Source organism: Coffea arabica, chromosome 9e (genome assembly GCF_036785885.1).
Source record: "Coffea arabica cultivar ET-39 chromosome 9e, Coffea Arabica ET-39 HiFi, whole genome shotgun sequence".
NCBI classification, from domain to species: domain Eukaryota; kingdom Viridiplantae; phylum Streptophyta; class Magnoliopsida; order Gentianales; family Rubiaceae; genus Coffea; species Coffea arabica.
In genome coordinates this window covers 29,575,272-29,598,934 of record NC_092327.1, presented here as the reverse complement: position 1 = coordinate 29,598,934, position 23,663 = coordinate 29,575,272, and the positions used below count along the sequence as shown (strand labels likewise).

Genomic DNA, 23,663 nt, shown 5'->3' with positions numbered 1-23,663 from the left:
TATTTTGTACTCTCTTCGCATGCTTGTTTCTTGGTGAGAGATTTTTTTTGAGTAAAAAATCTTTATTGAATCATAGATGAATGTGCAAAATATAAAATTAAATTAATAAAAATTATTTTTTTAAAAAATTAAATAATAAATGAGGTGGGGAGAGTACCCATTGACCCGATCCTATTTCAGTGGATATTATTCTATAATCGGATACTCGCTGTTATGCGAGACGGATAAGGGTCAAAAAATGTCTGACCTACAAGGTACGGGTCGGGTCAGCCAAATAACGGATGGGGCGGGTACCCGACCCACGCCCATCCCTATATAGGAATTTGAGAGAGGTAATTCCAACACAATCGTTAAAGTAGTGTTTTTCTATGCATCTCTTTGACCATGTAAAAGATGAGATCGCAAGAGTTAGTGGGATCACTCCATTGTGCATAAATTCAAGGAAAAATGCGAAGGGGAACATAACGAGTGTGTTTGGATAGAAGATTATTTGAAACATTATTTAAAATATTACTGCAACACTTTATGTGATGTGACGTGTATGAGATAAAAAAGTAATTGGAAAGATAAAAAGATATGTTGAAAATTGTGTCTGTGATACAAGCAAATAATTTAGAGCCAAATAATGGCTATCCAAAATGTCACGAAATAACAAAGGCAACTCACTGTTTAATTATGTTGTTTGGGTCGTAAGTTTTTGTCAAAAAATTTTGAAAATATTATTTTAACACATTTTTAATCACTTTTTTTTATCATACACACGTCACATTTAAAAAACACAAACCAATTAGTTTATTTATCATTAGTTTTCTCCTGGTGAGGACGAGATGGCAAGGGCAATTAGACTATCAATCAAACTATTCAGGGACGCAAACAAAGAAAATCAAAATTTTATTCGTTCAAAAAATAAGTCGCTTAGTCCAATTGATCTGCAAAGAGCGGAGAGCATTTTGGCACCATTTAGATCTTCAGTTTTCCAGAATTTATTTTCAAAAACCCTCCTAGCTAAGTTATTTCCAAATGTCTCGGGAATGCAGTCTTGCATTATTAACAATTCCAGGGAGATACCATGTTTCCATTACTAATAAAAGAAGCATCAAGTTGGCTTTAAGTCGTAAGAATAGATTACTTTAAAATGTATATTCAAATCCTACCATTAATATGACAACTATATTGGTAAGCAATATTCCATCGATTCGAGCACTTGTATTAGCAGACGATCTGTAAGCGACTTATGGTTCGAACATTTCTCAGGGAGGAAACTAGAGCCGAACCCATTCAAATATTTTCCTTAAAAAAAAAATAAGAAACACTTGTTGCCATCTCCTTCTTGTGGCCCACCAGCCACCACCATTGATCAATCATTCATTCATTCGTTTCCGCCAGTGTATAAATTCACTTAAAAAGAAAAGGACTTCATCCTCCTCCTCACCCTCCTCCAACCCCGTAAAACATGATTCACCAGAAGTAACGCTCCCTCTGACATATAATAAGCTTGACTTAGCTGATTTCATCCTTCACTGGTGGTTACGCAATCTCCAATAGAAGTACACTGGTATTACTACTTTCTGAAGAAGAAGAAGACGACGATGCCAGTCTTCACGTCACTCGCCAACACACAAAAAAATCCAAATCAATGCAATCATCTAAACAAAAAAGAAGAGATGTATAACAACAAATGGGTACCCTTCTCGGCTCACCATAGCTGCCTGCCTTCACTCTTTTGTTTCCTCCTGATTCCCTACTTAAAGCCATCTACTTCAACTACTGAAATTTATACCCGCCATTAAAATTTCAATTTATTAGTATTAATTACTTACCATTTGAATATCCTCCAAGTCAAACTACTAGCATTTTTTTAAAACCAAAAAAAAGAAAGCAAAACGATGCAGCTAAATTTGCAGAAAATGAGAGGAACAACAACAATTGTTTTGGCATTGTTCGCTGCCAATGTTACGTTCAATCACCGTACTTTAGTGATCGATGGCAGACGGAAAGTTCTGATCTCCGGTGCCATCCATTATCCTAGCAGCACTCTACAAGTCCGTGTAGCTCTCCTCCCCTGGAGTTCAGTTTCAAACATATTAGTACTAATCTTTACATGCATTTATACGCTTTTTGCAAACTATTCGTGTTAAGTGTGTGGAAATTTATTGGAAACATGGAAAGGCAGATTAGAAGTCCAAATATGGAGGCTTGGATGCCATCGAAACTTACGTCTTTTGGAATTTGCACGAACCGGTTCGAGGCCAAGTCTCATCTTTTTGGCTTTCTTTCCAATTATGCTTTGCTTCAGTATAAATTTTATGTTGCTCCGGAACAACTATTGGGCATGCCTAGTGGAGCAAAATACACAGGCAGAAAAATAGTTTACATTTCTTTGATTTTTGTGCATATTATGTTAGTAGTTTTTCTCTTTCTAATTATGCTTTGCTTCAGAAGAAATTATATGTTGGTTCAAAGCTACTACTCGGCATGCCTAGCAGAGCAAAATATAGAGGCAGACAAATATTTTACATTTCTACGATTTTTGTGTATATTATGTAGATACCAAAAATTTTGCTAATTTGTTTATTTTTATTTTATTTTATTTCATTTTTTAGTTATTTCAATTTATTTTTATTTTTATTGTTATCTTTTATTTTAAAAAAAGAAAAAAAAGAGAGAGGAAAAAAAAGAAGAATTTATTTAAACAAAATCATTTTTTTGTTTGACTGTTTTTTAGGAAAAGAAAAAAATGGGAATGAAAAAAAATCTGATTTTTGTTAAAAAAGATTCTGTTGCGTGTCATCTTCTCCTCTAGCTGCATTCTTGTACCAGAAACATTACACTGTAGCTGGCATTTTTGGGGCAATTTTGATGCGATTTTGCTTCCCTTTCTTTTCCTCCAAGCTCCCCAGTACAAGAGCCACCTTACCTCAATAGAAATCATTAAGAAAATTCTCGAAGGAGGAGGATCAAATGGCTCAAAATGAGCCAAACAAGTCCAGCTTTCATCCTCACCTTTGAGGTGAGGGTTTAGTGATTTTTGGTAGGTCGATATTTTGTCATTTATTTTATAATTAATTCCCTCTTATTATCTTACCAAATGTGCGTTAATTGATGGATTCTAATCACTTTTAGAAATTTGTGCTGATCGTAGGGAGTTGGAACAAAAAGTGGTAAAAATGTGCAAATTTCTCACTACATTTGCTATTTGATGCGGGACGTCCAGTATTGCAAAGTGGGGTCACAAAATCTACCAACCGATGGAATTACCGGCTATGTGCTTTTGGTTAATATGGGATTCACCAAATCAATTTTGATGGCAATTAATAGGAGAGTTTGAGTAGTAGAAGAAAACAATAGACCAATTTGGAATTGTTTCCTTATCTAGTATTTCAAGTGCAGCAGACTAGCATCTTATTAGGACTCTTCCTTTTATTCTTTTTAGTAGCTTTCAAAAGGCAATCAGTAGAGACATAAAGGGCAGATCTGTTTTTGTTTTGTTCTATTCTTATTCCATCGGATTGTCTCATCTCAATTAGAGACGTTCGGAGACTTGCTCTTTTGTCTTGTTCTTTTATTTTTCGATTGGATTTCATCGTCTCAATTGCAGAGACAATGCATTCAACAATTAATTTTGCAATTTTACGTGGAACTTTCTCAACAGAGATGAACTAAATCTTTATTTGTAGTCAAAGAACAACGGAGGACTTGGTTCGACTTAAATTGTGAGATCAAACAGATTTTACTTTTTCCTATTATTTTCTGGTATTCGTATATTTCCTGCTTTATGTTCTTGTGGTTGTTGTATTATTCAATTATCCTGGGTCTGGATTTTAGATTAATTCAATAACCTAAAACCAATTAGAATAATTAATTCCGTAATTGTTTAATTATTCTAAATTAGTGGTAACTGGCATGATTGGATTTGTGTTAGGGAAATAAACTGGTTAATTTGAAACAACCCTCATAGCGTGTTGTTTGATTAGAATAGGGTTTCTCTAATTCGTAAGCCAATTGAAAATTTGAACTTTACGGTTGTACTTAGGGTTATTTTGTAATTAGGATAATAGCTAACGGTCGTACCTTGGCTATCGATAATTTAAGGAGAAGTTGACCGTCATCATTTTTTTGGCAGTTATAACTTATTTATTAGTTTGTAAGTGAATTATTCTTGCATCGATGATCAATTAGGAGAACCATTTCCAAAATTGCTCTTGACTAGAGTTTGTTCAATATTATTTGAATCTTAATACTTTGCCATTTAACTTTTATCTATTTGTTATATTCAAGTAGCATAGGTATTGTCCGTTTTTATAAAATCTCTCTATATCCTGAACTCTAGAAGAAATTAATTTCACCCCATCCCTGAGGATTCGACCTTGCTTGCAACTAGATATAAAATTTATATTTAATTTGAGCAGGAATTTATTATTGCACACGACTGACAATCAGTCAATTTTAGGCGCCGTTGTCGAGGACTAGTGTTAGTTAATTAAGTTTTTTTTAGTTCATTTTGCTTTTAATTTTCTGGCATTTTCTGGTTTATGCCTCGATTTTCTTGTACAGGCGAATTAATTTTCAATCCTGAAGTAGAGAAGACTGTACGTAGAACAAGAGAAGAGACCAGACAACACAGGGAGGAGCAGTCAATTGCTCAGAGACTCAATCCAAAAGTCGAACCGACAAACTCTTTTGGTGACACCTTGAGTGACTCTGATCTAGAAGACGCTGCCATGGCTAATGCAGAAACATTAAAGGAGTTGACTACCCCTGATCTAAATCAGCAACCCCTATGCATTACTTTTTAAAATTTAGATAATAACACACCTTTTGAGTTGAAATCTGGTCTAATTTATCTTTTACTCTCTTTTCATGGTCTTCCAGGTGAAGAGCCCCACAAGCACTTGTAAGAGTTTGACGTAGTGTGCACAAGTATGAAACCATCAAGGACTACTGAGAAGCAGATAAAAATGTGAGCATTCCCCTTCTCCCTTAAGGATTTGGCCAAGGATTGGTTGTACTATCTACCACCAGTTAATATCACAACTTGGGAGCAGCTGTAGAAGAAGTTTTTGAAAAAATATTTTCCCACATCTAGAGCTGTCAGTCTAAGAAAGGAGATATGCGATATTAAACAGCACCTTGAGGAGTCTCTATATGATTATTGAGAGCGATTCAAGAAATTGTGCATCAAATGCCCTCAGCACCAGATAAGTGAGCAGTTGCTAATTCAATACTTCTATGAAGATTTATTTTTCCAAGATAGGAGCATTATTGATGTTGAAAATGGAGGGGCATTAGTTAATAAAACCCCCAGAAAAGCATGGAAATTGATTGAGAGGATGACCGAGAATTCACAGCAATTTAGTACACGAGAAGATATCCCGACGCATAAAGTGAATGAGGTGGAGACCTTATCTATTCAGCAGCAGTTGTCTGAGTTAACATTTTTCATTAGGTAATTGGCTGTAGGACATGCACCACAAGTCAGGGCATGTGTAATTTGTACCAATGGAGGATACCATATAGACATGTGTCCAACGCTCCAAGAGGAGAGCACTGAGCAGGTAAACCTGGCTGATCACGCGCTATTCATATTCAAACACATACAACCCAGGTTGGAGGGATCATCCGAATCTTAGCTATTGAGGAAATAGATAGCAGAATTTCATACCAAATAGACAGCAAAGGTACTAGCAACAATACGAACCTCGACCGCAATCTTCCTCTTCAGATTCGGTTCCTTCTCTGGAAGAGCTGGTGAAATAATTAGCCACAAGCACTGCTCAGCATCAGCAAAAGACGAACTCTGATATATAGGAGATACGGAATCAAATAAGTCAGATGGCAATATCGATTAACCGTTTGGAATCTCAAGGTCAAGGAAAGTTGCCATCTCAACCTGAAATAAATCCGAAGAATGTGAGCCCCATGACTTTAAAAAGTGGAAGAGAAGTGGAGGGACCTAAACTCATGACTTCGAAGAATAAAAATGAGGGTCGGATTGAGAAGGAGCTTGAGAAAGAAGGAATGGGAAGCACAAATTTAGAGGTAACTCCTGATTCAATGAATAAAGTTCGATCTAATCCACCACCTTTTACTAGCAGGTTGGAGATGCCGAAAAAGCAAGATAAGGAGAAGGAGATTTTAGAGATATTCCATAAGGTAGAGATAAACATCCCCTTATTGGACGCCATCAAATAAGTACCAAGATATGCAAAATTTTTGGAGGCCTTGTGCGTTAATAGAAGGAGGTTGAAGGGAGATGAAAGAGTTATAGTGGGGGAGAACAAGTCATCAGTTCTTCAAAGGAAACTCTCATCCAAATGCGGGGACCCAGGTATGTTCACTATCCCTTGTAGGATAGGAAGTACTTTTATTAGAAATTGTAAATCTTAGTCCCTATTTTTTATGTTTACAAAATAAATGGATGTTACTAATATCTCCTCAAAGATCTTTTCAGCAATGAAGCAAATCAGGTTCAAAAATTAAGTACAAGTAAAAGAGGCAAAGAGTGATTAAAACTGTTGGACGCTCGTAAAAACTGGATCAAACGTCCGATAATCATTGAGCAACTTCGGACGCATGAAGAACTCCACCACCGGACGTCCGAAGATATTAAGTCATTCCTTTTAACTTCACTGATTTCGATCGGACGCACAACATTAGAGCACCAGACGTCCGACAAACATTGCGACACTTCGAACGCAGAGCATTGGAGGCACCGAACGTCCGAAAGAATTGAAAAAGAATTCTCAGTTTCACTATCTACCTTCGGACGCAGACATTGAAGGTACCAGACGTCTGAAAGAATTAAAGAACACTTCATGAGGTCACTGCCTGCTGTTGGACGCAAGAAACAAGTCTACCGGACATCCGACACTACCAACGGCTAGTTGACACTTCAACTGCCTTCTATCCGTTGGAAGCATTAATAGATGAACTTTTTGGTCTTATATAAATAGAGCATGGTCAATCACTACAAAACTACTTTTGCACATTGAAACTACAAAAGATCTAAAGTGATTTTAGCGAGAAAAAATACTCTTCAAGGAAGATTTGTACTCTTGTTTGTGTGGATTTTGTGTAAGCTCTTCTTGTGTGAGAATAATACTTCAATAGTGTAGCGTTGTGAGGGTTATCCGAGTGATAGTAAAACTTCCTAACTTGACTAAGTGTAGCTTGGGACAAGGAGGAACCGATCCTTCCTTTGTACACAAAAATTGGTTGTATTTGATCAACTTGAAGAGACTTGTTCTATAAAGTGATACTCAAGATCAAGAGGAGCTTGGAAGTATTTGATTTGCCATTCTTTCTCTTTTACTTACTATCTTGTAAATATAAATTGATTATCTCTTCTACTTCCTAGCAATCTTGCTTTCTTAATCAATTGTTCATTGTGTGGTCATTTAGAAAAGAGGGTAAATTTCATATCAAGTCAAAAGTGTCTCATAACTTAATTAGTTTTTAAATAACCTAATTCACCCCCTCTTAGGTTGTTTTCGATCCTTACAATTGGTATCAGAGTTTGATCTCCTAGGCATCAAATTCAATCGACTTTGGAGTAAAAATGACAATCAATAATGCCATATTTTTTGAAAGTCAATCGGTCACTAGACCCCCAATGTTTAATGGATCCAATTATGTGAGTTGGAAAGATAGAATGATTATCTTCTTGCAATCTATTGATATTGAATTGTGCTTTATTGTTATTGAAGGTCCATATGATGCCTCTATAATAGATGATGTCACTCATAGATCAAGACCAAAAGTAAAAAATGAGTTGACTAGTGATGATAGAACCCACCTTATTTTGAATGCGAAGGCTATGAATATGTTGTATAGTACTTTAGATTCAAATAAATCTATTAGAGTCAAAGGGTGTAGGTCTGCTAAAGAGATTTGGGATAAAGTTAAAGAAATCCATGAAGGGAGTGAGAATGTGAGAGAACAAAAGAAGTCTATCCTAATTACCAAGTATGAATCATTCAAAATGGAATCTCATGAAAACATTGATAAGATGTACTGTAGATTCAATGACCTCATTATGAACCTAGAAGTTTTGGAAAATGAATACTCTCTAAGTGAGAAAAATAGAAAAATCTTGAATGCCTTGACTAAAGATTGGGAAAGTAAAGTGACTGTCATTGAAGAGGCTAAAGATTTGAACTCTATACCTATTGAATCTCTTATTAATTCTTTAACCTCTTATGAGCTGAAACTTAAGACCAAGGTACAAGAGGAAGAGGATGCAAAGGTGAGAAGGAGCATTGCTCTAAAAGTATTTCAAGATGAAAAAGACTCGGACTCCTTGGATGGAGATGATGTGAAAGTTGACGACAATGATCTTGCTCTTATCACAAGAAGCTTCAAAAGAATCCTTAACAAAAGGAGATTCAGAAAGGGAGAACCCAACAATTCATCTTCAAATCAGTTCAACAATGCAAGAAACAAAGGAAAATAAGAGGCTAATAAGAAACAAGTTGATAAGTGCTTTGAGTGTGGCCAACTGAGACACTACATGAATGAGTGCCTAATGAAAAAAAAAGAGAGAAGGAAATGATGAACAAAAACCTCATTTCAATAACTTTCATATCACCTGGAATGATTGCAACTCGAACGGTGATGTTGAAGAAGAAAAAGAATCTGCTCAAATGACTTTCATGGCCATTGGTGATGATGAGATAACTACTTACAACTCTTAACTCAATAGTGATGATGAATCTCATGAAGATGTTAATGCCTTCATTGAGAGATCGAATGATAGTTTGAAAGAATCCTGTGCTAGAAATAAGCAACTAAAACAAAAGATCAATTTTCTTATTCAAGACAATGCAAACCTTTTTCGACAAAACAAGAATCTGAAAGATGAAAATGATCACTTCAAAAAGAATGAAACTGTTCTACTTTATGAGCTTGATAGAAAACAAAGCTTTGTGACTTGTTTAAAAAGGAACAAAGTGACTTGAAAAAAAGAATAGATTGTCTAAACGATTTGTTTCAACACAAGAAACAAAACTATTTTCAAAGGAACGAATCAAAATCTCATGAGAAAAGGCTGAATTCTAGTGCAAACGAATTTATCATTTATAGGAGAAAACAAGTCAGATTCGTTAAACCTGTCCATACAAGTAATTCGCTGACTACGTGTAGTTTTTGTTGCCAAATTGGTCACATATGAAGAGTAATTGCTATGTAAGGAAGAATATGAGAAATGACATGAAATACATGTGGATAGGTAGACATAATGCTAACTCTAAGGACCCAAAAAGTAAAGGGCACCAAATATTATCTTGTGAATTTTTGTGCAGGTGAATTTGGTGAACATCATTAAGGAATCAAAATGGTTCATTGATAGTGGATGTTCAAGGTACATGACCGGTGATCCATCATAATTCATCAAACTCAAGTCAAAATCAAGTGGAAAAGTAATATTTGGGGATGATAACAAAGCCAAAACAGTTCGAATAGTAGATGTTGGTAAGAATGGTCAAACTTTTGTTCATAATGTCCTTCTTGTTGATAATTTGAGCTATAACTTATTAAGTGTTAGTCAATTATGTGATAGAAATCTGTTTGTGTTATTCAAGAAATATGAGTGTCTTGTTCTTGACTCTAAATTTAATATTATCTTCAAGGGAAAAAGGATAAATGACATCTATATAGTTATTCTTGAAAATGTTGATTCCTCTAGATTTAAATGTCTTAAAGTTGAAAATGAAGACCATTGGTTGTGGCATAGAAGGATTTGTCATTTCAACATGGATTTGTTAAAAGAAATTTTCAAAAAAAGAACTTGTTAGAGGTTTGTCAAAAATTAATTTTGAAAAGGATAAAATTTGTAATGCTTTTCAATTTGGTAAGCAAGTAAAAATTTCATTTAAACCAAAAAAATGTGTTTCTACATCAAAATCCTTGGAATTTTTACATCTTGATTTGTTTGGTCCTATTCAAATTGCTAACTTGGGTGGTAAAAGATATTTTTTGGTTATTGTTGATGATTATTCTAGATACATTTGGGTGATGTTTCTTTCCCACAAAGATGATACTTTCAAAAATTTTGTTTCTCTATTTGCAAAAGTTCAAAATTTGATTGGTTTGAAAATTGTTAAAATTACAAGTGACAATGGCTCAGAATTTAAATTTTACGATTTTTCAGAATTTTGTGATCATAATGGAATCACTCATGAATTTTCTATTGCAAGAACTCCACAACAAAATGGTGTTGTTGAAAGAAAAAATAGAACTCTTCAAGAAGCCGCAAGAACTATGCTAAGTGAATGCAATTTGTCAAAATATTTTTGGACCGAAGCCGTGAATACGGCTTGTTATGCTATGAATAGAGTTCTTTTGAAACCAATTTTGAACAAAACCTCTTATGAGTTAATGTTTGATAAAAAGTCAATTGTTGGATATTTCAAAGTTTTTGGTTGCAAATGTTTTATTTTAAATATCAACGAACACCCTGAAAAATTTGACAAAAAATCTGATGAAAGGATCTTCTTGGATTTTTGTGAAAACAAAAGAGGTTTTAGATTCTATAATAGAAGGACTCTTGTCATAGAGGTAGCCATACATGTCACATTTGATGAATCTAATGATGATATTTTCAAGAATTGTTGTGAGGATGATGATGTAGGTGTTCAAGAGAGACTCAAGAAACTCATAATTCATGATCAAGACAATGCTCCACTAGAAAACAATTCAAATGATGATCAAACTTTAGAAGAAAATGTCAAGAATGATGGTACACCTAAAGATCTTCCAAGAGCTTGGAAGTTTGCTCAAAATCATCCCAAGGAGCTTATTATTGGTGATCCATCTGAGAAAGTTAGAACTCATTCCTCCACTAAACAATTGATGGATAATTTTGCTTTAGTCTCACATTTTGAATCCAAAAATGTTGTTGATGCCTTGAAAGATAAAAACTGAATTTTAACCATGAAAGAGAAACTAAATCAATTTGAGAGAAGTAAGGTTTGGACACTAGTCGAAAGACCTCAAAATCATCCTATTATTGGCACAAAATGGGTTTTTAGAAATAAAATGAATAACAAAGATGAAGTTGTAAGAAATAAGGCTAGACTTGTAGCTAAGGGGTATGCTCAAGAAGAAAGAATAGACTTTGATGAAACATTTGCTCCCGTAACTAGACTAGAGTCAATTAGAATGTTTTTGGCATTTGCATGTTTCAAAGATTTTAAACTATTCAAATGGATGTTAAAAGTGCTTTCTTAAATGGTTTTATTAATCAAGAGATTTATGTTGACCAACCTCCCGGTTTTGAGGATGAAACATTTTCAAATCATGTGTTTAAATTTTCAAAAACTTTGTATGGATTAAAACAAGCTCCAAGAGCTTGGTATGAACGGTTAAGTGATTTTTTGATTGAGAATGATTTTAATAGGGGCATTGTGGACACCACTCTTTTCACTAAACAAAGTTTCAATGATCTCCTAATTGTGCAAATATATGTTGTTGATATTATTTTTTGTGCTACTAATGAGTGTTTGTACAAGGATTTTTCTACTATTATGCAAAAAGAATTTGAGATGAGTATGATGGGAGAATTGAATTTCTTTCTTGGGTTACAAGTGGTTCAAACTCAAGAAGGCATGTTTATCAATCAATCCAAATACACCAAGTAGCTGCTCAAAAGATTTGGAATGGAGGATTCAAAGTTGCAATGTGTAACATCTGCCAAATTTGACAAGGATGAAGAAGGTGTAAATGTTGCTGAAAAGAAGTATAGAGGTATGATAGGCAACTTACTTTATTTAACCGCAAATAGACCTGATATTATGTTTGCTGTTTGCTTGTGTGCCCGTTTCCAATCTTGTCCAAAAGAATCTCACTTGATTGCTGTGAAAAGAATCTTTAGATACTTGAAAGGAACTTTGAACTATGGTTTTTGGTATTCAAGATGTCGTGAATTTCCTCTATGTGGTTTCTCGGATGCTAATTTTGGTGGATGTAGGATAGATAGAAAAAGTACGAGTGGTACATGTCACTTTCTTGGTAATTGTCTAGTGTCTTGGTTTAGTAAGAAACAAAATGCTATCTCTTTGTCTACGGCCGAAGCAGAATATGTTACCGCCAGTGCATGTTGTGCTCAATTGATGTGGATGAAAAGTATATTAAATGATTTTGGATTAGAGTATGACTGTGTGGTTGTATTTTGTGATAATACAAGTGCCATAAATTTGATAAAAAATTTCATTCAACATTTTAGAACATAGCATATAGACATAAAGCATCATTTCATTCGTGATCTTGTCCAAAATGGTGAAATTTGTGTTCAATATATTTGCTCAAACGATCAAATTGCTGATATTCTTACAAAGGCCTTACCACTAGACCAATTTGTGTTTTTTAGAACAAAATTGGGTGTCTTAGAAAAGATTTTCTAAAAAATTCTCTGGTCACACTTTATCGGACGCTCGATACTTTAGAATGGACGTCCGACAGTGTTCTGGTCACTTTTTCAGAAAAATTTTGGTTCGGATGGGAGTGTCGGACGCTTCTCTTCGTTCGGGCGTCCGACACTCAAAAAATGTATATTATAAAGCAGTTCTCTTGTTCATTCAGTTTATTTTTAACTGTTGTCTCGGACGCAACCCTTCCTCTTCTCCACTTTCAAATTTAAAAAATCCATCTCTCTTCCGAACAAGTTCCAAAAAATTGATCTGTCCAACACCATTAAATTCCTTTTACACGTCCATTAGCCCTCTTCACTTCCTCTAACTACCACCAACCACCCCACAAATTCCAATTCTCACCCGAAACCCTAGCAACTCAAATTCACTCCTTTTGAAAAGATTCTAGCATACATTGTAGACCATACTGCAATCTTAGTTCATATCATACACTTTTTCATCACTATCTACAACAAAGCATCCTGCATATCATCATGGTTAGAGTGAGAGGTGGATCTACTAGTGTCGGACGCACTACCAGACTAAGGGATGAAGACATTAAGATTGTCGAACCTTTCATCACGAAATCACCCAGAAAAGGAACAAAGACAAGTGGTATCAGAGCGAGGTAGCGGATTCGAGTCTCCCTGGCTGTTGTTGGGGGAGGGATTGTTGGCCTAATCAGCAACATCTCTCAGATCCCAGATCGAAGGGACTAACCTCCCAACCCGTGGCACCCAGGGGTGCAGCCCCTCATACTGGCCGAGCGTGGTACGGTGGTTTGCGTTGCCATTGTGATTAAGGAAATAAAGTTGCGCTTTCGCTAACAGCTATAGCTTTTGGTGCAATGGTAAGCGCTTTTGGTGGAAAAAGGGCATAGTCTGCTAGAAAGAAACGGACTGCTCAAACTGAGGAATTGCAAACCACTGAGCCTTCTGTTAAGCAAATTGAGGAACAGCAAACTACTGAGCAAACTGCTGAGGAACAGCAAACTGCTGAGCCTTCCACCGGAGATCAACAAGAACAAGGACTGGTGTACAGACTGATGTACCAACCGCTCAACGCAGTGAAAAGAGGAAACACCCTGCCAGAAAGCAATCTGAGGCTCAAACTGAAGAGCAACCTACTCCATTATCCAAATTCATTGATGATGATGCTAGAGAGAGGTTTGAATGGATTTCACAGAAAGGTTTCATCACTCAGAGGACCATTGCCCCTTATGAATTCCGTAAGCTTGATCTTGAACTAGTTATTAAGCTTTTTGAATTTAAAAAATGGACTGACATTCTGACCATTCCCAACACTTATTATCCTGATATGCTCTACCAATTCTTTGCCAATCTTAGGAAGGGTAACTCACATACTGATCTTGTTTCTCGAGTCAATTCAGTCGATATTGCTTTTAGTCCTGACATTATTAATGCTGTTTTAAAGATCAAAATTGAAGATGGTTTTAAAGAAAAAATTGCAAACTTTTTCTCTTATGAAGAGTTTCCTTCTGCCTATCATCATTTTCATGTTACAAAACTCATGACCTATTTTCAAACACATTTTAACACTCCTGCTGAGGCAAAATTGGAGGATCTCAACCCTCAAAATTTGAACATCTTTTCAATAATTTCAAATCTGTTGGTTTCTACTGATGGTCATAGGACTGATGCCAACAAAATGGAGCTTTACTTGTTTTATTGTTTTGTTGAAAAAATCAGAATTGACTTCGGCTTTGTTATGTGCAAGTTTTTACTCAAAATCAGCACTGATAGCCGTAAGAAACTCTCCTATGAAAAATTTCTAATTCCAATCTTTGCTCGCTTTAAGATTCCTTTCACTGGAGTGTCACCAAAAGCTAGTGCATCTACTGTCTTTTCAAAAGCCTATTTTGAAAGAAAAATCTGAGATTCTTTGATGGAAAGTGGTGTTACAAGGATTCTGTTTTGGAGTCTAGGACAGAGAGTCGCCACGAAACTCCTGTCACCCCTAGAACTCCTCGAGATCAGTCTAAATTTGTTTCACCCTTCACTATCCATCCTAGAAAATCATCAGCTCAGCCTTCTTCATCTAACTCTGAGGTCATCTCCTTACTTGAGGATCTCAAACAACATATTCTCCTTCTCGAAGATGGTCTGATAATGACCATGTCAAAGATGGTCGAAGTTTCTGATGTATTCAAACTTTGCCTTCGTTCTTCGAATTTCAATGCTTAGCTCCTTTTAATAATTTTTTAACTTTCTTTTCGAATTTACTTCGGATGTATTGTAAACTATCAAGGATGTCAATTTAGTAAATGAAGAATTTGGTATCTTAATTTTCAGTTTCTATTGAGTCTTGTTAATAGATTTAGAAGTTACACTTTTGTTTCTTAATTTCGATTCTTCACTTACTGAACAATATTTTGTGTATATTGTTTCCTAATTTCTAATATTAGCTGTGTTAATTTCCCATTCCATGAGTCTACACTTTTGTAATAAAAATAGCTAGTCTCACTTGTAAAAGTACATCTTTTGCATGATCTCTCCTTCCTTTGTTTGCTGTGAAACTTTGTACTTGTTATCTTTAGAAAGTTTGCTTGGTTCAATTCTTAGCCTGGGCAACAAGAACAAAAGATGAAGATGCAGTTGCCTCACTTTATTCCTGGTTGGGGTACCAAGGATAGCCTAATCTTTGTGGGAGCAATTCTTTTGCTGGTTGTATGTTGTCTGTTATCATTTTGTAAAGGCCGCCATAGTTGATGCCAATGCGATCTCCGGTTGCATCGTGAAGCCAAAGCGCTAGTTCTTGAGTTTTGCTGATGAATTATTATATGATGAAGGTTATGTGGCATCCCTCTAAACCCTTTATAGGAAAATCAGTAACGGTTCGACGTGGGAAATATTCATCTATTTAGGGTTTTTGCTGAAAAAGTTCAATTAGTAGTGCCGGTCTATTGTTTTCTACGGTTACATGACAAGTTTATATATATATATATATATATATATATATATATTTGAAATAGGCAGTATTAATGGTTATGTTATTTCTGCGTTGGACTCTTTTGCTTTTAAAATATTATGAATTTCTAGAAAAAGAGATAAATTCTGAAAATTTTGAATGGTAAAATCAAACTCGAAAATCGCAATCTTGTGAATTCATTGGCAATCTTCTCTTTGGTTTGTTTATATATTTTAGTTTCCTTTTTTTCTTTTTTTTTTGTACATGCAAAGTTTGGAAAATAATTTTACGTCCAATGATAATCTTCCATAAGCACTGAGGATCGCACAAATTATGTATTTAGTTGTGAACTTTGGAGCTCTAAGAAACAAGTAACAATCACGATTAAGAGCAAACAGCAAAAGCTTCAAAAAATTCAAAATAATCTGTCATGTGGTTTTTGCAACAAGTGCCATCTTATATTTTATCCCCTTATATTTAGTTGCTTTTCGCATTTAATATTATAATCTTGCACCCAAACTCTAATCAACGGCGTCCAAACTGCTGCGGTTTGACAAAAATCCTACTCAAATAGCTAACTATCCTAAGATTCACGTAGAGGGAAAAGTTACTGATGAATAAAACTTTACTTCTTCTTGTGATTTCTTCAGTAGAATAGTTAACCAACTAAATTGACGGGTTTTTACTTTAAGTGCAAGTTTAATTCCGAATTTACACCCGTTGGACTGCAAGTATACAGGTCGCAATTGTAGTACGAGATGTGTATCGGGTCGATCCCACGAGGAGCAATTTAAAACAATTATTAGATACTAATTTACTCTATTATTTAGACTTACAATTAATTTGAGCAGAAACTTCAGATTTTAATTCAACTACAAAAATTCTTAAATAGATAAATGCAATTTCACAATAGGAGTAGAATTCACTAAATATTAAGATCTAGGGATGTAGATTCCACTTATAACACAAAAGATCTAAAATGAATTAATTCAACACTTGTTACTGCTCTTGTTTAACCAAGGATTCATTTCCAGAAATACCAAAATCACATTCTCATGATAATAATGGGTTAAAACAGATTAGTTTTTCCTAATCTCTTGGTAAATACTAAATCTGTTCTTATTCACACATGAAATGCAGATTTCATCCACTTGAATGTATTTCTATTCTCATGAATATACTACTCAAGCTCTACTTATGTCATTCCATTATTTTTACCATTTCTCAATGAGTAAAAACAACTATAAACCTGCTATTGGTGATCAAGCAACAACAAGTAATCCAACATACACAAGTAGATAAGTTAATACAAGACATAACAAGCATAAATCACAATCACTTCATATCATTTGGCCATAAGCTTCATCTACTCCCTAGATAAAGGAAATTAGCTACTCATGAATGATGAAACACTCATAACTTCATTAATGCAAATCATCATGAATTTACAAATACAAAAAGAGTAAAGAAAGTCTTAGCCAAGATATGGTGAAGCCTTCCAAAAATCTCCTTGTCTTGAACTTAGATGATTACAAGATGAAACCTCAATTGTCCTTTGCAAGTACCTAGCTAGAGAGACTATGTTTTTCTGTAAGAAGCTAAGCTACGAATGGATCTCCAGACCTCCCTCAATGTCTCTGCATAAAAACTACTCAAAGGCTTATTTTTCCAAGTCAAATTCCAACTTTTGATTCCCCAAATCTAACTTTGTTATAATTGTCAATAACCAATATTTTTGACTTGAAAATAAGCCACTTTTCTTGCCCTTTTGTCTTCTGAAGCATGTGCACCGAATTCCCTTGCATCTTATAGCTGGAAAGTGGTGTGAACACAAGAGAATTGGCTGAGTCAAATTACAGAATTTCGGCTATAAAACGCGCCTACACAAAACGCGGCATAACTCGCGTTTTGTATACTCGCGTTTTCACTCTGGCCTTATTTCAACTGCGATTTTCTCATTGATAAATGCCAAACTAGCTTTTGTGCAAAACACAAAAGTTGTAGCCATTTGTGTTAGCTTTCCAATGCTTCAAGAATCATCCAAATCGGAGCTTTGTAGCCTGAGATATAATCGAAATACTGTCACCTGTTCAAACCTCTGTTTTAACTTCCGACCACAGAATGCAGCTTCTGTATTCCAACGTTTTGCCCATGAAGATGGCAGAAATGGATTTCGATGTCTTCATACGAATTGTAGGTCTCTTTCTTAGCTTTAAAATGGTATAAAGATCACCTCAATCCGATAAGTGTAGCTCTAGATATGGTCAAAATACTGAAGAGTGTCAAACTGACTTGTATTGCATTTCCTCACTTGAACGTTTTTCACTTCATTCTTCTTGTTGCCACTTGAATTCATCACCAAATCTCTATTTTTACCTCATTTGACATCCTTTGGTGATTGAATCATCATTCCTGCATAAAAATGAAGTTTTTACCATTAAAATCAATAGAAATGCAATATTATCCACTTTTACCAAAAATATATAATTTTACCAAAAACCTCTTTATTTTATTTATAAAACTAAATAATCAACTCAAAATTAACTAATAAAATGCACTTAAAAATACGTAAAATAAACTCTTATCAAATACCCCCACACTTGAATCATTGCTTGTCCTCAAGCAATATAAAATTCTAACCATCAATGATCCAAAAATTGAAAATAAACATATGTAGTATTTCAACTCCATTTCCTTGAATCAAGGTAAATAACCCTTATGTGATCTTTCCATTAAGTTCAAGTACTCATAATATCAAGCAAAGAAGAGCCAAGTATACCATAATTTTACCAATTCAACTCAACTTCTTATTTTTATCCAATTTCGCAAGCAAGCAACTCCTATAGTCAATAAAGATGCTAACTAATCTCATGATCAACTTCTTATTTTTCTTAAAGAGGGATTTAATTAATTTATTAATTTATTAATTATTTTTTATTTATTTATTTTAAGGGTTAAATATTACTTAAGTTGTGAAAAATGCCTTTTGACGCGAAGATCAACATTTTTAGATGCAGATCCCCGGTTACTCAACATTTCACATACTCAAGTTGCTTTGCATACTCTTAATTCAAGTACCTTTTTACGCGAATGTCGACATTTGTAGATGCCAACCCCCGGTTACTCGGTATGAGAATCATTGGAGTAGAATAACCCCTTTTTTTTTTTTTGATATATATATATATAATAAAATTCCCTCTAAGAGTAATCATGAGAAGAGTATGACACTTATTAACCATATTAATTTCTTATCTTATAAAATTAGATAAAAAGAAGAATTTTCATCAAATATACAAAATGTAGGCATAATTTTCTCCACTTTACTAGATATACTTTCCTATAGATAAAAATTATAATCACATAAAAATCATTTCCAAATTTCATGAGAAAAGAAGTATCAAAACCGCATATATTTATTTTAAAAGGATAAGTGACAACATTTTATTTATTTATTATAGTTAATAACATATATGTGTATAAGGTTTTGGAAAAATTTTGACAGAATCTCCCCTTAAAAGTGGACTAAAACTCCCTGCCAGCAACCACAAGAAACACAATTTAAACACAAGAATTATATCGAACACAACTAAAACCACAAATACTACACATATTTCTCCCCCCCACATTTAAAATACACATTGTCCTCAATGTGTAAGGAAAGAAAAGAAAAGAAACAAAAGAAAGGAATAAGTGACTCCCCAAGTGAGATGACTGCGGTCCAGTGAAGCCTTGAATCATGAGTCATCGACCGCTCAACCATCTACAGTCAACGATCTACTAGTTACTGCCACAAGTTCCAATATTCAAAATAAGGAATGTAAGTTAACATTTTTTTCAAACAAAAGGTAAAAATAACAAGCAAACAAGCAAACAAAAGAAAAGCCAGCCAAAGGACAGCCTCAATCATCCTCTTCATCGTCATCTTCATCATCATTGATGGGAGGTGGGTGTGTGCCTAAATGATCTTCAATTCGGTCCAGGCGAGTATCCATTCTGGCTAAGCGATGATCGATGTCATCTAAACGACCAAAGAGCCGCTGCCAGTTGGTTTGTGGCGGAGGAGGAGGTGGTGCTGCAGTAGATGGTCCAGCTCCATCGCGACCATGTCTAGCCTTTTGTCTCCGCTCCTGAACAGGGCGTGGAATGTCTCCCGTGCCAATACCAAGGCGGCGAAGAGTAGTGATAGTCATCTCAGCACGTGGTGGAACATACTCCCGCCGCATGCCTTCCAACGGAACTTCAAAACGGGGGAAGATTAAAGTCAGTAGACGAGGAAATGAAAGTTTGAAGGAAGTTGTCTTACGCCTCGCCGTAGACCTAATGTGGCTGATGATGATGTTAGGCAATGAAATCCGAGCATATGGAGATGTCCGGTTATGGAACATGTAATCCAAGAAGTAGATATCGCTCTTGCGGACCTCCGTGTGCCCCGTCTTCTTTGGGATGACATTGTGAGCCATCATGTAAATGATAAGACGATGACGAGGTTCGAATACATTCGCCAATATGGTCTCCTTTCTGGTAGAGCGAAAAGGTTGGTACTCGAGACCAAACCTAGCCATGGCCAATGAAGGATCCCACCTCCTATTCGGGGGAACAAACTCTTTCTTCAAGTCTACTGGACGTCCGTCATCCATACACCCCAAAATAGCAGCCAAATCTTGCCGTGACAAGGTGATTCGTCTTCCACGCACCCAGGACTCAACTATTTCTCCACTGTGGCGCGCCTTACTGTCAATGTTGGCGTAAAACTCGCGCACCAAGTCTGGGTAGTAATGGTTTGGAAGGGTGAGAATCGGGAACAAACTCGCGCCTTCAACTCGCGTTTTTTTAAGTCGCGTTTCCTGCACAAATCTTGCAGGACTTAAAACGCGACTGTGTTGGAAAACGCGACTTAGAGTCGCGTTTCAGAAGTCGCGTGTTTGAGTCTTGATCCAGGCTTGAAAACGCGACTTCCATTAAAACGCGACTTTAGGTCGCGTTTTGAAGGCGCGTTTTCTTTTCTGCAGGCGCAGAATTGAAAACGCGATTCTGAGAAACGCGACTTTGAGTCGCATTTTCTTGGAAAACACGTTTTCTGCTTCGATTTTTAGCAGAATTTCAACTTTTGAAAAATTACAAAAGGTACCCCAATGACTCAAAATGCATCATAGATCATTTGTTTGCCAATTTTAATGGCTGGAACAAATGTAAAACATTAAAAACATGCATTTTACCCCTTTATAATGAATCAAAAACACCTTTAACGCAAATCGAGGGGTTGAGTTGTTTGATCAAAGTTCGCCTTTTTTTATACTCAATTGGTCATCCTTGCCTTCAATTGCCAACCCTACATTACAAAAACAACAATTTAGCTAAAACATTGATTCAAACCACAAAGTCACACCAAGTTAACAAATATAACCTAAATATTGGGTTGCCTCCCAATTAGCGCTTTTGTTTATAGTCGTTGGCTCGACTGAAAAAGTTGAATCACTTTAGAGTATTAGAGAGAGATTTTCTCCCCATGGGTCGAAACTCCCGAACCAATCCACCATGTGGTGAACCATGCATTGATCTTCATAGTCCAATTTCCTCAAATGCCAAGGAGGAATATTAGACTTGTCATAGAGAGGCTCAACTTCACCTTGGAGTGGATTTTGCTTGTCTTTTCTGAATTGGCTCAACTTTTCACCATTTTCTTCATGGAATGGAGAATTTATTAAGCCAACTTCCATCCTTATCTTCTCCTCCTTTGTTCCTACACCATGAAAGTTAGTACCAAGGACATTTATAAATTTAACTTCTTCGGTCCTTTCTTGGTTAACCTTTTCATCATATGGCATATTAGAAACAAGAGCAGTAGGCTCTATATTCCCTTCTTTATTATCCAAATTGAATTCCAATTCCTCACCATTAACCCGTAATATAAGCTTACCTTTTTCTACATCAATTATAGTTCGTGCAGTGGCTAAAAACGGTCGTCCTAGAATAATTGGCATTCTCACATCTTCTTCAATATCTAAGACAACAAAATCCACAGGTATTATAGATTGTCTTACCTTTATGAGCACATTTTCCAAAATACCCATGGGACGTGTGATTGACCGATCCGCCAATTGCAATGTAATATTGGTAGCTTTTAGCTCTTGAAGTCCCAATCTCCGGGCAACCGATAACGGCATAAGTGACACACTTGCACCTAAATCACATAAAGCATTAGAAAAATGCAATTGACCAATAGTGCAAGGAATAGAAAAACTTCCCGGATCTTTCAATTTAGGAGGGAGTTTATTCTTAATCAATGCACTACACTCTTCCGTTAATGCTATCATCTCATTATCTACAATTTTCCTCTTCTTTGACATGATGTCTTTCAAGAAACGTGCATAAGAGGGAATCTGTGTTATAGCATCAATGAAAGGAATGTTAATGTGCAATTGTTTAAACATTTTGAAGAACTTTTCAAACTCCCGATCCTGTCCATCTTTCTTCAACCTGTGAGGAAAAGGTATCACATTAGAATTTAATTTGGGATGAAGTGCATCAATATCAATGATAACATGATCATTTTGACTTTCTTGCTCCCCTTCAATTGCTTGCTTCTTGTCTTTTTCACCACCTGAATTTTCAAAATCGAATCCCTCAACCGTTTTACCGCTTCTAAGAATGATTGCATTGACATGCTCTCTCGGATTCACTTCGGTTTTACTTGGTAATTCACCAGGGTTTCTATTGTTGATCACATTGGCAATTTGACCAATTTGAACCTCCAAGTTTCTGTACATCCCAGCTAATTGGTCCAACCGCCCCTCAACTCGCTCGAATCTATCCGAAGTCACCTTAGCAAGTTTTTCCACCGCGATCTCCCAACTTGGTTTAGTTTCAGCCTGTGGTTGCCTTGGTTGAAATCCCGGCGGATTGGTTGGCCTTTGTTGATTGCCTTGATCTTTCCATCCAAAGTTTGGATGATTTCTCCACCCCGGATTGTAAGTATTCGAGTAGGGATTATTTGGGGCATTTCGGTTGTAATTATTGACAAATTGTACCTGCTCAGAATCAACACACTCATTAATATCATGTTCACCTCCACAGAAAGAGCAACAAGCTACGTGTGCATTAGATGAACTTGGACCATCTCCACCTTGTCTACTTAGCAATTTCATCACATTATTCATTTGAGCACTCAGCATATTGAGAGTGTCCATTTCTATCATACCTGCGTGACGTCTCGTATTACCTCTCTCATTGGCCCATTGGTAGTTATTTGCTGCCATTTCTTCTATCAAATTATGAGCTTCTTGGGGTGATTTACCCATTAAAGGTCCACCTGCAGCTGCATCGATCATAGTTTTAGTAGAAAAAACTAAACCATTATAGAAGGTTTGTATGATTAACCATTCCGGCAGTCCATGATGTGGACATTTCCGAAGCAAATCTCTAAATCTTTCCCATGCCTCATATAATGATTCACCTTCCAATTGGCTAAAACTAGTGATATCCATTCTAAACTTAGCAGTCTTACCTGGTGGAAAATACTTATTTAAGAATGCTCTTGATAGTTCATCCCATCCAGTGAAAGTATTAGGAGCATGAGAGTGTAGCCAAAGTTTGGCCTTATCTCTCAATGAAAATGGGAACAATCTTAGCCTTATAGCATCATCACTAACTCCATTCATTTTAATTGTATCACAAATTTCCAAGAATGTAGCTAAGTGTGTATTAGGATCTTCTACTGCATTACCTCCAAATTGAGATTGTTGAACCATTTGGATAAGTGATGGTTTAATCTCAAAATTGTTAGCATTTACCGTAGGCCTTACTATGCTTGTTTGAGATCCTTGTGTTCCCGGTAGAGTATAATCTCGTAGAACTCGCCTATTTGGGTCATTTTCGGCCATCTCTTCCGCAAATGGTAGTTCTATCAAAATTTCCTCTATCGGTTGCCAAATCTCTTGTTCCTCTTGCTGTTGTGTGTGCCTCCTTTGTCTACGTAGTGTCCTCTCAATTTCTGAATCGAAAGGTGCGACTTCTCGAGACTCCCGGTGCATACACTACAAACAGAAATAAGGGATATTATGCAACTTCAATGGTAAAAAAAACTGATTACAATATAAGATTAAATATAATCTAAAAAATAAAGCTGTCTAAATTAATAAAGATGATTAGGCTCTAATATTGCCGCTCCCCGGCAACGGCGCCAAAAACTTGACGGGTTTTTACTTTAAGTGCAAGTTTAATTCCGAATTTACACCCGTTGGACTGCAAGTATACAGGTCGCAATTGTAGTACGAGATGTGTATCGGGTCGATCCCACGAGGAGCAATTTAAAACAATTATTAGATACTAATT

General features: G+C 35.8%; 2 non-coding genes across 2 annotated transcripts; one reads left to right on the top strand and one right to left on the bottom strand.

Moving 5' to 3' along the window:
- Nucleotides 1–5,093: 5,093 nt before the first annotated feature.
- On the bottom strand, nt 5,094–5,200 carry LOC113710820 (small nucleolar RNA R71). Its single transcript, XR_003453000.1, has one exon. It is a non-coding gene; the product is annotated as a small nucleolar RNA R71 (small nucleolar RNA).
- Nucleotides 5,201–22,718: 17,518 nt separating this feature from the next.
- Nucleotides 22,719–22,825, top strand: LOC113710813 (small nucleolar RNA R71). The gene has a single exon (XR_003452993.2). It is a non-coding gene; the product is annotated as a small nucleolar RNA R71 (small nucleolar RNA).
- Nucleotides 22,826–23,663: the final 838 nt, after the last annotated feature.